The following is a 15,681-nucleotide window of genomic DNA, read 5'->3' on the forward strand; positions in this document are numbered from 1 at the left end:
TAACTAAACATCAAAATGCAGGTAATGCATTTGTGCCCCAATAAATGATAGTCCCCTATATCTTGCAGAATCAGCTTCAATTTCACTTTCAAGTCAGGGGAGAACTTTGACTAACCATCTTCCACTAGAATTAACAAAAATCTATCAGCTTTGTTTGTACTCCCTTTTCTCTTTGTCATCTATAGAAAAATATTGTCAATTATTTCTTACATGTACTTAATTTAATTTTTTTCCTGATTGTTATAACGGACACTGAAAGGTCACTTAGAATTCACTGCTAATGTTTCCTCTGGGAACACAAAATGTCCATACTGGCATTGTTATTATAAAGGGCTGCACATTTAAAATATAAGGGCTGGAAATGAAGCACAGAGGTAGAACACATGCTTAGCATGCATAAGGCTCTGGGTTTATTCCTCAGCATAGCAAGAAAAAATAAAATAAAATTTAAAACTTGCACAATTGAAGTTTAAGAACTGTTGATGCTTTTTTAAAATTAATGTAATGGAAAAATTAGGACTTAGAAATTTTTCTGAAGAAAAAAACTCTGTTGATAATACAGTAAAATCCCTCTATCCATAATTCAGTTACAAAGAGAATAAGCAAGAAATGTTTTTTGTTTTTTTTTAATACTGGGAAGATTAAGTAGAAATCTCTATATAGGGTACTCATACAAAACTGGGCACACACAAATGCAAGTATCCCCAAAGTGAAACTAAATATACTTAAATGGCATGTAGACTCAAAATCAGTCTAAATTACAACTCTGGACTTTTAATTAGGTTTAGTAAATGAGGAACCAAAGGAACTGTTTGTTATAAAATAAGAACTCTTCTGTGTGGATGGAAGAGTCTTGTGGTTGATTTCACTTGAGAAATTTAGCTAACTTTATACGAAGAGCTATCATTAAATGTGGAATTCCATTTCTACTACCTGCTGCCCCATTCTAAAACCCTCAAATATATATTTACTAAAATTAATTAGGGCAACCACAATTTCCATTCCTGGTCTGTATAGGAGTCATGTGGGAAAGGAAATTGCTCTAAATTAGTTATCTATATAATACATAGGGCTTTCACTCTGTTTCCTAATTGGAATGTGTATTTGTATTTGTGAAGAGAAAGATAAATGTCATATAATAGCCCACTGTATTTTTCAGCTTTTAGTAAGCACTGAACTTTATACTATCTACTTTTGACCTTCTTAGTTAGAGGATTTCCAGTTTCAAAACATGAGCTTAAGTAGCAATCCCACCGAAGCTGAAGTGTAGCTCGAGTGGTACAGTGCCACCTTTGGGCAAGAATGCCATGTAAAAGCTGAGGCTCCAAGTTCAAGTATCAGTACTGGCACATAGACACACAGACACACACAGACACACACACACACACACACACACACACAGTTTAACAAGAAGGAGCCTTACTAACATCTGTCTACTCTTTAATAAAATATTTATCAAAATTATTTTTTTCTTTCTGTGAAGTAAAAATCTTAAGATAAAACTAGAAGAGAGAAGCATAGTCAATACATAACTTCAGATTCCCTAAATACCACCTTGATCAAGAACCAGGTCCATTCTCATTTACTGAGTCCTTACTATATGCAAAGCACAGAGATAATATATAGATGCTTTGATTTACAGTAGTGATAAAAAGAGCAGCACTTGCAAAGCAGTGGGCAAAAACAATGTGTACAAATCCTGAACTTCGTTTAACAATACCCACGAGACTATGGAAAGAAATTGTGGTGGGATTTCACACATTTTATGTTGAACATTCAACAATGGTTAAACCTTCCAAGAAGCTGAAATAAAAGATCATACATACATCCAACAAGCACATCACTCATTCTGCTCATGCATTCATTTACTCAATAAGTTAAGCTCTTACCCTGCCATTTCTCTATTTTTCTGAAATAGCTTCATTTTCATGAGCTATAATCTACTCTATATAAAGTACTGAAGAACATTACATGAAACAGATATGGAAAATATATCGAATTGAGGTCTCTCTATCACAAAAATTTCCCTGCTTCATCAACTGGATTCCAAGTAAGAAGATGGGCAAAGATTCTCAGGCAGTAGGGTTATCTTTGCTGCTCCACATTAAAATCAAGCAGTGTTGTTGTTTTTTAAATTTATTTATTTATTAAACAATTTTTGACAAGGTGTTGTGCAAAAGGTGTACAGTTACATAGTAGGCCAGTATGTACATTTCTTGTGTTATCTTACACCGTGTTTTTCTTTCCCTTCCCTAGGTCAGGTAGACATATATACAATACACAATGTACCAAGGACATATACAGTAGCCACGTGGCCTACGCCAAAGAAAATTCGCCTAGGTCTTTAAATGTAATGTCTACAATAGACAGTATGTCGACTATAGTCTTATATGAACGTACATACATAGCTTTTGAGCTATTGTAATCCACTGAGAGGTCAATTTTTGACCTTTATATGTTGAGTAGTTGTTTGGTTTTAGTTACATAGTGTAGGGTCGCTGACCCAAACCTGTGGGAAATACCATTTGACAAGAGGTTTTTGGTTTCACAGACCTGGTCTCTACTGTCTCCCTGTCACCCCATCTTAACAGTCATATATCAGGGAGATCATGCCCCTTTGTTTTCTGTGTTCTAGGCTTGTCTCGCTCAATATCATTTGTTCAAGTTCTGACTATTTCCCTGTGAATGCCAATGTTTCACCATTCCTAATGGCTATGTAGTATTCCATTGTGTATAGGTCCCATATTTTTTGGATCCATTCATCTGTGGAGGGGCTTCTGGGTTGTTTCCATATTTTGCCTATTGTGAATTGTGCAGCGATAAACATGGAAGTGCAAATGTCTTTTTGATATCTTGGGACCTGCTGTTCAGGATAGATGCCTAGAAGTGGAATGGCTGGGTGATAGGGTAGGTCTATATTGAGCTTTTTGAGAAACCTCCATACTGTTCTCCAAAGTGGCTGTACTAATTTGCACTCCCACCAACAATGGAGACAGGTTCCTCTTTCTCTGCACCCCCTCCAGCATTTGTTGTTGCCTGAGTTCAGAGTATAGGCCATTCTAACTGGAGTGAGGTGGTATCTCAGGGTTGTTTTTATTTACATTTCCTTTACTACCAAGGATGTTGAACATTTCCTCATATGTTTCTTTGCCATTTTTATCTCTTCTCTTGTGAAGTCTCTCTTTAGCTCCTTTGCCCATTTCCTAATTGGTTTACTGGGCTTGGGCTAGGAGGGGCTTAGTTTTTTGAGTTCTCTGTAGATGACAGATATTAGGCCTTTGTTGCTGAAGCACAGTGTTTTTGAGAAAACCAAAAACTCATACCAATGAGCCATAACTGCCATCAGATGCTTCTATAGAAACTTGCTAGAAAGCTAAAATTACCATGGAAGTTATGACTCAGTTAGTCCTTTTGGATGGAAATGGCCACAGGCTATTAAAATATCTCTAGTTTACCTACACTTCAGAATACTAGTTAGAATTCTACTTTCTTATTTCTGATCACAACTAATGAATCATTTGCTGTTTAAGGACTTTTTTAACAGAAGCTTCATAAGACAAACAACACTTCCTCCCTATAACTATGAAAGGACTCAACACACCTGATATTACTCACTCTACCACACAGTCAACACATTACACCACAGACTAAAGAAGCCACCCACTAGTCAATGTGCGAAAATTAAAACCCAGCAACAGAGCAAAAGATCACAAAAGGGAAATATGAACAATTGAGAATACAGACCAAATCTCTCAAAAAGTGACCCAAGAAACATTTTATTTCCATTCTTAGATGTTAACAAATAAACTTTCTAACTCAGAAAATAAATCAAGGATTTCACTTCTTAGAACACTGATTGCTTTGCCATTATGTCTGTCATCTCTTCTGGGTTTACTTCCCCTTCCCAATTTGTCATCTACTCTCACTCCACCCTCACCCCATTTCCTGTATCACTTCCTGCTTATCCCCTCTGCCACCCCACAAGTGCTGACAGACACTCTGGCCTCAGTCAATCTGCAGAAGACAAAAATGCTATTTTCTTTCTTATAGCTCAAGCTACTCATTCAAATATGAGTCCCTGACTGCATGTCCCACTAGCACCATCAAATAAAATGCCACCAAGAACACAATAATTAATCAGCATAGATGACTAGGGCTTGGGGGAAACAATGTCTTATTATTCTTAATTATATATTGTGATTTACAATGTTTGTCTTTTAAAATAAAAAAGCAAATCCTATAATTGATAAGTTTGCCAATTTATTAAATTGTACACAAAACCAGTAAGTTATACCTCACTAAAGCTGATTTTTAAAAATACTGTGATGTAAGGCATACATGTATTATCAGAGGAGGGGAAACAACTGTGAAATAAAATCCTATGCATTCATTTATTTTCCTACTTACTTTCTGCATCTCAAAATTATTTTAACATCTGCCTAAATGAGTAAAATATTGAAATATTTTTCTCTACAAGATTAAAACAATATCACCTCCAATAAGTCAACAAAGCTTACCGGAGAATGGACCTTCATAAATCAATTTGTGTGCAATGGGTATTTAAGGTATTATCCTTCAAAATGACATCTGGCATGTCCATACTTTAGGTGTGCATGCCATAGTTGTGGTATTCCTAATAATAATTTTTAAAATACTTTTGAAAAACCTACTGCATTCCAATTTATAGCTAGAAAAAATATTCCCCCTATAGACACTAAAGGAAGGGGTAGTAGGATGGAGACAGAAAATGAATTCAAATTCTTGTAACAAACATTTCAATCGGCAGCTCAGGTATAAGGGCACATTTTATACCATAGAAATGCAGGATATAAAATACAATCAGACATTTAAAGAGGGAATACACAGTACACTTGCGAGAGCATTTATTAAGCACCAAATATGCAGCAGACATTTTACTAAGCACTGAGTATCAACCAGATGGACCACAGCCCTTGATCTCAGAGTTTAAACTCTATCAAGGAAAACAGTTTATAAATTAGTAAGACTGAAAAGGCTTTATAATTACATACTTATTGAAGATAATTTCTATGAGAAAATTATGAGATGCCACGCAATAATTTATCAAGAAAATACCTTAAATCTAGTTTCAGGACTAGGTGAAAATTCTCTAAGGAAGTTGACCTGATAACTGTGACCTGAAAGACTCTCAGGAATTCTGTGAATGAATAATGAACAGACAAAAGCTCTAGGGCAGAAGGAAAAGATTGGGAAAGTTCACTTAATGAAGCTAGTATTACACTCAAAACAAAACTCGGTAAGAATACAACAACAACAAAAAAGAGAATTATAGATCAGTCTCTTCAATAAAGTTATAAAAATCTCAATAAAATACCAAGTTCAACAACGCATTAAAAATCACATACTATAATCAAGTTAGTTTCATTCCACGTATGCAAGGATGGTTCAAAAATGGCAAATCAATAAGCATTATATAGCACACAGAAATAATCAAGGGCAAAAATAACATGATCATTTCATTTGATACAGAAAAACCCTTTGGCAAATTTCAGCATCCTTTTATGATAAAAGCTCTGAAGAACCTAGGAATAAAAGGAATTTACCTCAAACCTCTGCAACAAATGGTGATGAGAAAACTAGTTATATAAATGCAAAAGACTGAAACTAAACCCTTATCTCTCGCCATGTAGAAAAATCAACTATGAATGGATCAACGAGCTTAATTTAAGATGTGAAACTTTGAAAATACTACAGGAAAATAATGGAGAAAACACTGAAAGGTGCAGGCATAGGCAAGTATTTTCTGAATAGAATTCCAAACACATCATAAACTAAGCTCAAAAAGTCAAATATTGCATGTGTTTTGTCATTTTGTGGAATCTAGACCTAAAATGATGATTGATAATGATGATGATGACAATGATGAACAATGATAACAGGGGATAAATGTAAAAAGGGGACTTATTCAGAAGCAATCAGCAGGAGAGGTGAGAGGAAAATCTTAGCGGAGAGGATCTAAGTACATCACACACACACACACACACACACACACACACACACACATACAAATAGTGCAACCTACTACTGATTGAGAAGTGAGGGAAGAGAAAAGAGAATCGGGAATAAACTGCAGAGGGTAAACTTCTTCAATGTATCTTACATTCATCTACTGAATTAAAACTGTTAATCTCCCTCATACTACTAATGGATGTTAATTAAAATAAAAGAATTTTAAAAATAACTCCACTAGGAAGAAAGAAATTAAGAGATGTCCCGAAAGTGAAAAAGAAGCTTTGAGTCTCTCAAGGAATGTCAGAAGATGAGTACAGGGAACTAAGTTGAGGAACAAAGTAGGATAGAATTCTGTCAGGTCTTCTTTGATTTAAAACATGCAAAAATTATTTCAAATAGAAAAGGGATTCACAAAAAGAACAGTAAAGGCAAATGTATGAAGACATATGTATGGTGAGGTGTACTCTACACAGCTATGTGTGAGACATGAAATCTGGAAAGGTAGGATAGGTGAAATAGTAAAGGATTTTTACATGACATGCAAGAAGCTGGACTTCATCCTGGTAGAAAATCAGACATTATTAAAATTTTTGAAAGGCTAGGAATATGGCCTAGTGGCAAGAGTGCTTGCCTCCTACACATGAAGCTCTTGGTTCGATTCCCCAGCACCACATATATGGAAAACGGCCAGAAGGGGCGCTGTGGCTCAGGTGGCAGAGTGCTAACCTTGAGCGGGAAGAAGCCAGGGATGGTGCTCAGGCCCTGAGTCCAAGGCCCAGGACTGGCCAAAAAAAAAAAAAAAAAAAAAATTTTTTTTTTTTCTGAAGCAGCTGAGTGCTGTGACTTTTCTGCATTTTAGTAAGATCAATCTGGGAAGAGTAAAAAAAAAAAAATGTAGATGGCAAGGAGCTACACAGCTTATGTACTATATATATGGGTGAAAGATACTTATGCCTGAACTTGGACCAAATACTTCTTCCTAATAGGAATCATTAGCTACATGTACAACTCAAACTGGAAAAAACCTATAGAGATCATGAGACCCAGATGCTAGAAAGTACCCCTGGCATTGTTAACAATCAACAACAAGAAGACTATTTACAAATGCACAGATTTCCAGATGTTGTCTGAGAAGTTGGTAGAATTGTAGTACCAACCACAGGCCAAAAGCCACTACTCTATCCAGTGGATAAATCTACTTGACCACATTCCAACCAACTGTCAACTAAGTCTTTGCTTGAAGTATTTCCTACGAAAAAGAAGCCACCATACTTCAAGTTCCAACATTTTTTTTCCATTTGGGTGGGGCTAATGAGTCCTAATACTAAGTTCAAAGTCTGTCACTAACTTCTTTACAGTGGATCTGATTTTATCTCTAAATTCTCTTCCATTGTTCTGACAGATCAAACATCTGAAAGTTGCACACAGTACTGCCTGTTTTCAGGTTACTTTCTCCAGGTTAAACTTTCTCAGGTCACTCAATGATTTCTCTGTGTTACTGGCTCTAGACATACTTACTCTCTATTCTTCAGGATACTCTTGTGGTCATATCCATTGTAATGAGAATAATATACTCCAGGAAGAGCAGAGCATATCAAATCCAAATGAAGCTGTCATTACTAGTACATCAAACTAAAATCCTATAAGCCGTCCTTTTGAAAACTTTCTTAATTGATTTTCTGAGGTAAGTTAACTTTAAATTTATTTAAACCCCCAAAGCAGTATTCTAAGAATTTTAGTTACACTCACACTTACACACACACACAGATGTACATGCAAATTAGGTATATAATGAAGAGATTACAACTATAAAGCCCAAAGAGAACAAAGTATGTATATGTGAAAGGAGGGATCAAAGCTGTTAGGGGTTCACTTTAGGAAATGCTGACCGAGAGTTTTTACTACTTATAATTTGGCTATACATCCTCCATTCTCACAGAAAGACAATATTCATCACTGACATATCCGACTATCTTTACAAGTTCAGAACTGCCTGCAGTGTTAAAATTTGTTAGGTCCCCCAGTGAAAAATAGACCCTTCCAGCACCTGTAACCCAAGTAAAGTCCCGCCCGCCCAGGCTCTGAGGTCACTTCCCAACCTGCTATGGCTACACCTCCATCTGACCCATCTCTGCAGCAGCCACACCTCCTCCCCACCTTCTCCCTGCAACCTGGCTCCCTGCCCTAAGTCCCACCCCTCTGCACACTACATCTGGTGCAGGCCAGTGGTTTGGTTCTGCAGATAAACTCTCCTGCCAAACCACATGGAGGTCTTCTTTCTCCAACCCTTACAAAAATGTAATTTGTGCTAATAATATGGTAGCCAGTGGCCAGAAAATGGCTAGACATTGAATATTCAAAGTGTGGCTGAAGTTTTTTCTTTATTGTTATGTGTTGTACAGAGGGGTTAGCATTTCACAATTCAGGTCAGGTACGTACATTTCTCTTTTGAACAATGTCACCCTGTCCTTCCATTCCCCCAGTATCCCATCCTGTTCCTGCCTACAAGTTGTGTAGTTCATTTTCCACATAAGCTATACTGACTACCGTGGTTGGTTGCTAAATTTTTAATTTTTCTTCATTTTTGTTTCCCAGTGCTGAGGTTTTAACTCAGGCCTTTTGCTTGCTACCCAGGCACTCTATCTCTAGCCTTCTGAGCTCTAGTTAATTTTCATACAGCTGAAAACACTTTTTGCTTGGGCTAATCTGGGCTGAGATCCTATATATGCCACTATACCTGTTGCATGACACGTGTGTATCACTGAGCCCAGGTTTTTATTATAATGGAACGTCACCATTTTTTAAAAGAAGCTTAGGATGGCCTCAGACCAGAATCCTCCTAGTCTCTGCTTCCAAAGTGGCTAGGATTGCAAGCATGAGCCACTAGTGCCTAACTAGTGCCGAACTTTAATTTAAACCTACATAGTCACAACAGTATTGGATGAGGCAGCACTACTGAAACTACTTTAAAATTTATCTCTAGTTATTACTAAAGATAACTGAAATCAGTAGATTTTTAAAGACATGTTCATTCATTTCTGGACACACATGCATATAAGAATTCACTCTGCTGCCTATGGACAAGCATAGGCAGTCACAGTGGGGTGTGGGGGGAGGGTTGGGGAGGAGAGAGGAGTTTACCTCCTAGCAATCAATTTGTATTTCCTGAGACTAAGAGGACCATAACCCCACCATTATGTCATCCAAACACATAGTCAGATAGGCAAACATTGGGAGAGAATTATGATCTCTGCTGGCTCATTCAACATTATGGAGGAAAATTCTTCAAAAGAAAGGTTACCGGTGACCACACATAAAATAAAAATCAGAAATTTGGATCAAATGCTCCAAAAGCTCAATCTCTACGTATTAATCCTTACAAGATATTCTGTCCATATACAATGTTGTTAAAACGCATTACACCCCAGAACTGAAGAAACTGCTCTGAATGGGAACAATGGAAAGCAGATATGCTCTGTGCCAGTGGCAAACACTTAATGAACACACTCTGAAGATGGTTTTAAGGGTGTCACTGTATGCTTTTCAGGGTATCTCTGGTGATTTCAGCCAAGCTCACCTACATCAACTCATGCTATCACAGCCATTGCTTCTTTACTAAGTTAACAAGCAACAAGAGGAGCTACTTCAGTGCTATTACAAGGTGATAACACTGCCATCATTGCATGTAACCACTGTATTTTGTTCATTTCCTCCCTAAAGCACAATATGGAAGTGACTGATCACAATTTTCAACCTCCATTCCCAATTTTTCCCTACACGCAAAATGTAGTTCAGAGAAATGCAGTATCTTATTAACCCAGGTGCTCAAAACAACAGTATTCAAAATCTGTTTTAGAAGAGTTCATTTCCCAACAAAGAACCAAATTTACAGTATGTTTAAAATACAGCATGTTTAAATCTTCAAACTCAAGAATGACTTACCCCAAATCTTCCATAATTTCTTGAGCAGGAAAACTGTCACTTACTGTTTGATTCCACAGTTTCTGGTTCCAGGGACAATATATATGCACATGGGTAGGTGTGAGGAAAGAAATATCTCACCTACTGGAATCATATCATCCCTATTTCTGTTTATTAATTTTCTACCACTAAATGTAGAGTATCCACAAAAATCCACAGAATTCTGTAGGAAAAGGCATCACTAGATAGTCCTAAGACAATTTTTTTTAAAAAGCTCTAATTTTAATATTAAATTTGCATCAGAAAGATTATGTTGGAATGTGACCTATTCAGTAAGTAAACAGTTGAATAAAGATGAAAGACTAAATAAAATTCTTCAGTCTTAATTTCCTTTTTATAACCTAAAATTACAATTTAAAAAACCCCACAATCAATTATAGAACTTTTGTTAAAAAGAATTATTTCAATTTCTCATCTCATTTGCTGAAACAGTATTTATTTAAAATAACAGCCACCTAGGAAAAGCAGCTCTACTCACTTGTAAACCCAAGCTCTAAGTATGTTCTCATACTCATAGTAAGGAGCCCCTAGGGGCTCTTCCATCAGTTCCTAAGCAGTTGCATTTCAAGGAATAAAGCAAGAGAGAAAAAAATAAAACAACAATACAAAAAAAAAACCCACCTAGCTCTGAAATTACAGGAGGAAAGAGGAAGATGTACATTTCCTTTGCACTGAAAAACCAGAAACATGTTGTAACAATCTGGTGATAAGGTTAAAAATGAAGGTAACAAGGATCACTGGATGAAGAAATGAGAATTAGGAAGTCACTTGTGATAAGGAATCACTTTCTAGATCCTCAGTCTCTGTATTTTAAGATACACACATTCAAAGTTACTTCCAGTTGTGGTTTAAAAGTTGTTTGCAATCCAAACCATTATAAAGAATCAATTTAACTTGGCAGAAACAATAAACCGGACCAACTTTTCTGAGAAATCTTCAAACTCAAGAATGACTTATCCAATATCTTTCTATAATTTCTTGAGCAGGAAAACTGCCACTCACGGTTTGATCCCACAGTTTCTGGTTACAGGAGCAATATATATGCACATGGGTAGGTGTGAGGAAATAGCTCATAGATTTCCTGAGGAATTATTTTTCAATTAAGTAGCATTTTCTCTCCAAAAAAAATCTATAAAATATAATTGCAGGCTATGTATGACCTGCTCTAACCCACCCTTCAATTGAAAAATATTGTAAGAGACTTGGTACTCATTTTTTAAAATAGGCATAAGTATGAACTATTTATAGGCCCTTTGGGTTATTCAGATAGCCCACAGCACCCATATCCATTCATGTATTTTTTTCCATCTTCTGTAAACTTATATATGATAACCATTACTTGATTGGCAAACTCTTTGCCAATATTTGAACTACAGGGGAGAGACTTCTATAACAAGAATGATACAATATTTTATATATTAAATGAAAAGTAAAAATGTAAGTTGTCAGACCTAGAATTTACATAGACACATCATTTGCAATAACAATTACTATTTCTACTATGTGCAGAGCAATATCTAGAAATAATTGCTAGTTGTTCCCCAATCCCTTTTTTTTTTAAACTAGTCTAAGTATATAGGTGGGCATAATGTGTCCTCAGGTAAGATTACATTTCCAAATCTCCTTCTGGCCAGCTAGAGGCAGATAACTATAGCTCAAGACATTGCACAGGGGGAGCAAGTTATCTTCCAAATTGTGCCCTCCAAAGAGTACAGGTACAGCTGCTTCAATATCAAAGTCTACAGAAGAAAGAAGCTTTTTGTCTTGTTTAACCCACAGTTCCTCTGATCTCTGTTAAAGCACCAAAATAACCAGATGAATTCTTTGCATGATTACTAATCCTCATATAACAACTCTTGTGCAGGTGTCCCATCACATGAATGGGGAAAGTATAGTCCAGAAAATCTACCTAAGTATTTTCCTCATATCACACACGCACACATACACACACACACACACACACTCACTCACACTCACACACTCTCACTAGCTAGCAGAGTAATGATCTGGCTCAACACCTGGCTGATCTGTTATTATACTGTCTGTCATATAACATGTCTTTTCCAATGAACTCTGCTCCTCGTTACCAGCAATATCTCAAAAATACAAATGTACCCCAAGGAAAGAATTTTCAACTATAATGTAATAAAATGTTTACCAAAGGACCTGCAGCCTATAGCAAAATCCTAAAATAAACAAATAAAGGCCTCTGAAGTTCTCAAAGGTCTTTCTTTGGAACATCTTATTGATTACCATAAAGCATGGCACATTCATCTCAAAAATAACTCTTACAGAGAAATAAGAATACTAAGACCACAACTCATCTCCAAATCAAGTTCTCAATTAAATATCCACTATATGATACTTAATCTAATAGATTAGGACAAAAAATAAAATATTCCCTTCCTTTGGAGAGAGAATCTGCAGCGGCTAAGTGGCCACTGCTAGAGCTACAAGGCTTAGTGAACTTCACAGAAGACTGTCAGCAGCAGGCTCATTCTGAAATATTACCTTGAACTCTTCCCAGGTTTTACTACATTCTCTCCAAATGTCTTAGGGAAAAAAAAAAGCCTGAAACAGAATTTATTTCCCTGAAAGTACAACAGAAAATGAGGGAATGTTGTATGCTGATGGCTCACACCTGTAATCCTAACTACTCAGGAGGAAGATATAAGGACCACAGTTTGAAGTGGGCCCAGGCAGCAAAGTCAGTGAGACTCTTATCTCCAATTAGCCACCAAAAAATCAGGAGTAAAGCTGTGGCTCAAAGTGGTAGAGTGCTAGCCTAGCCTTCAATGAGAAAGTTTGAAGACAAGTACCCAAGCCCTCAGTTCAAGCTCCAAGACCGACAGAAGTAAGAGAAGGAGGAGGAGGAGGAGGAGGAAGAGGATGACGACGACAATGAAGAAGACAAGGATGATGAGGACGAGGAGAACGACAATGATAAAAATAAGGGAATGAAAAAGAGGGTTTTCTAACACTGGACTTATTCTTTCATTTTATAGGAATGCTAAGACTTATGGAGATAAACTTTCCTAACACAAAGAAGGTAGAGTCCAGATTGGCATAAATGTTTCTGCCTTTTGCCAGGTTGTAACAGGGACACATAGTTTTCAATCCATTAGAACTGCCTTAAAGATACATTTTACTAGAATGGGGATAGGGCAGAGTTGAAAGACCTCATTGGCTGGCTTCCTTTTTACAGAAGACAAAAACTCTATAAAGCCATATTCTTAAAATGCTGGTGAAAAAGAACCAGAGATGTTCAGCTAGTTGAGAAGCCTGCATTCAGCATTAACTTTTCTTTCCTTTCCTCTTTAGGAAGCAAAATAGAGAAAAAATAATAATCAATTTGCATTATTCCAAAATGCAATGATTAAAAAAGGGAAGGAAGGAGGTTCTCCACAAAACAAAATCAAGAGCTCTGTTCCCACTGCTGACATGGCTGCCACCACCAGCACTACCAATATTCTACAGCCGAAGGTGCTTACTATGTTTTAAGTGACCTAGTTCAATCACTGGAAACACCCAGTTAGTATAATCTTCTCTGTACTGATAAGGAAACTGAGGCTTAGAGCTAAATCACCCACTGAAGGTCATACAGCTTGGGGTGGTTAGAATAATCTGCATGCTTCATAACACTGAAGTCAAGATTCAGCCCAGAGATTACTGTCTAAGTACTTCTTGTTTATGGAACTGCCAACCCAGAGTTATTTATACTTCACCCAAAATTCAGATCCATTTGGGGATATAGAAGAGCTTTACACATTTACTCCTTTCAGATGTGCCTTTTGTAGAAAAGTTTGAAGATAGGAAAAGTATAGATCTGACTTCCCCATTTCAAACAGTTTAAAAAAAGGTGGGGGGGGGAGTAAAAATCTAAGTGGGGAAAAAGAACAGCCCTAGACAGATGAGAGCTCCCAAGTTTTCTCCAAAGTCTAGTGTTAGGGATCCTGTGAAGGTCTAAGCACTCTAAGGGATGGTTACTCACCAGGGAAGAGTTGGCAATACCTTTGTCAAATGCTTAGAACTCTGAAAGTAGTTGTATATGTACTCCTACAATTTTTTAAATGTTTTAGTGAAATACAGAAAAATTAGTTTTTCTGGGATTATTATATAGAAACACTGTACCTTTGAGCTATATAATAATGCAATTCCTAAAAAAAAATTCTTACAGTCAAAACCAAATTTATTTAATAATTGTCATTCCTTATTATTTATATTTTCAAGTTTGAAAAAGTGGCAAGCTACACATAAACAATATTAAGCAGGTATATGAATCAGTACATGAAGGCTAAATTGAAGCGTTCATATCTGCAAGCCACCTATCAGATGAAAGCCTGAAGTCCAGAATATGCAAAGACCTCAAGAAACTAAACCCTCAAAGAATCAACAATCCAGTTAACAAATGGGCAAACAAGTTAAACAGAGACTTCTCAGAGAAGGAGAAAAATGGACAACAGACACATGAAAAACTGTTCAACATTTCTGACAATAAAGGTAATGCAACTCGAAACAACACTGGGATTCCATCTTACTCTGTAAGAATGGCCATCATCAAGAATATAAACAACAACAGTTGCTGACATGGATGTGAGGGTAGAAGAGCCCTAATATACTATTGATGGAAATATAAACCTATTCAACCACTCTGGGAATAGTTTGGAGGTTCTTCAAAAAAACTAAACAGAAGTACCTTATGATCCAACAATGCCACTTCTGGGCATTCTTGCAAAAGATTACAAATCAGGGCTGGGAATATGGCCTAGTGTCAAGAGTGCTCGCCTCATATACATGAAGCCCTGGGTTCGATTCCCCAGCACCACATATACAGAAAACGGCCAGAAGTAGCACTGTGGCTCAAGTGGCAGAATGCTAGCCTTGAGCAAAAAGAAGCCAGGGACAGTGCTCAGGCCCTGAGTCCAAGCCCCAGGACTGGCAAAAAAAAAAAAAGATTACAAATCAGGCTATATGTAAAGCTACCAACACAGCCATGTTCACTGTTTCACTCTTACTCACCATAGCCAAGCTATAGAAATAGCACAGATTCCCTTCAATAAGAAATGGATCAAGAAAATGTGATATATAAATATATATGTCTTGTGTATATGACATATACATGATATACACACAAAATGGACTTATAATCATCTTTGAGGAAGAGTGATATTACATCATTTGCAAAGAAATGGATAGACCTGGAAAACATTATGTTAAGTGAAGTAAGTCAGTTCCAGAGACAAAGGACATGGGTTTTATGTCATACTGAAAGCTCGAATAAATTCATATATATATATATCTGTATATATATATACATATATATGTATATATACAAGTAAACTCACGTTGGGTTGTGTGTAAGTATACACAATGTATTAACTGAAGAATGGTTTTTGCAGTGGAGAATTTAAACAGTGTAATTCCTTAGAAAAATGAAAACCACAGTCCAACAAAATGAATCCCAGGCAACTGGCACTTGAAAGGTTGAGGAGGGAGAAGGAGTCAAGGGGGAAGAGGTAGACAAATGAAAAGAGAAATGGGTAGGGTGCAGTCATAAAAGTCAATGCATACCCTGTAAAATTTTTAAAAACTGAGGGAAGGGGTCAGATTGGGAGGGAAGGAAGAAAGTGGTAAAGGGGAGGCATTGACCCAAATGTATATTGAATGGTAACTCCTTTGTACAACTACTTAAAGATAGTAAAAATATAA

At 36.7% G+C, this 15,681-nt stretch overlaps 1 protein-coding gene across 6 annotated transcripts in view; it reads right to left on the reverse strand.

The window, feature by feature from the left end:
• The window catches only part of Tle4 (TLE family member 4, transcriptional corepressor), a 150,083-nt gene that overhangs the window by 95,237 nt on the left and 39,165 nt on the right, over positions 1-15,681 (reverse strand). The window lies entirely within an intron of this gene.

The sequence above is a fragment of the Perognathus longimembris genome, chromosome 1 (genome assembly GCF_023159225.1).
Source record: "Perognathus longimembris pacificus isolate PPM17 chromosome 1, ASM2315922v1, whole genome shotgun sequence".
In the NCBI taxonomy this organism is placed as follows: domain Eukaryota; kingdom Metazoa; phylum Chordata; class Mammalia; order Rodentia; family Heteromyidae; genus Perognathus; species Perognathus longimembris.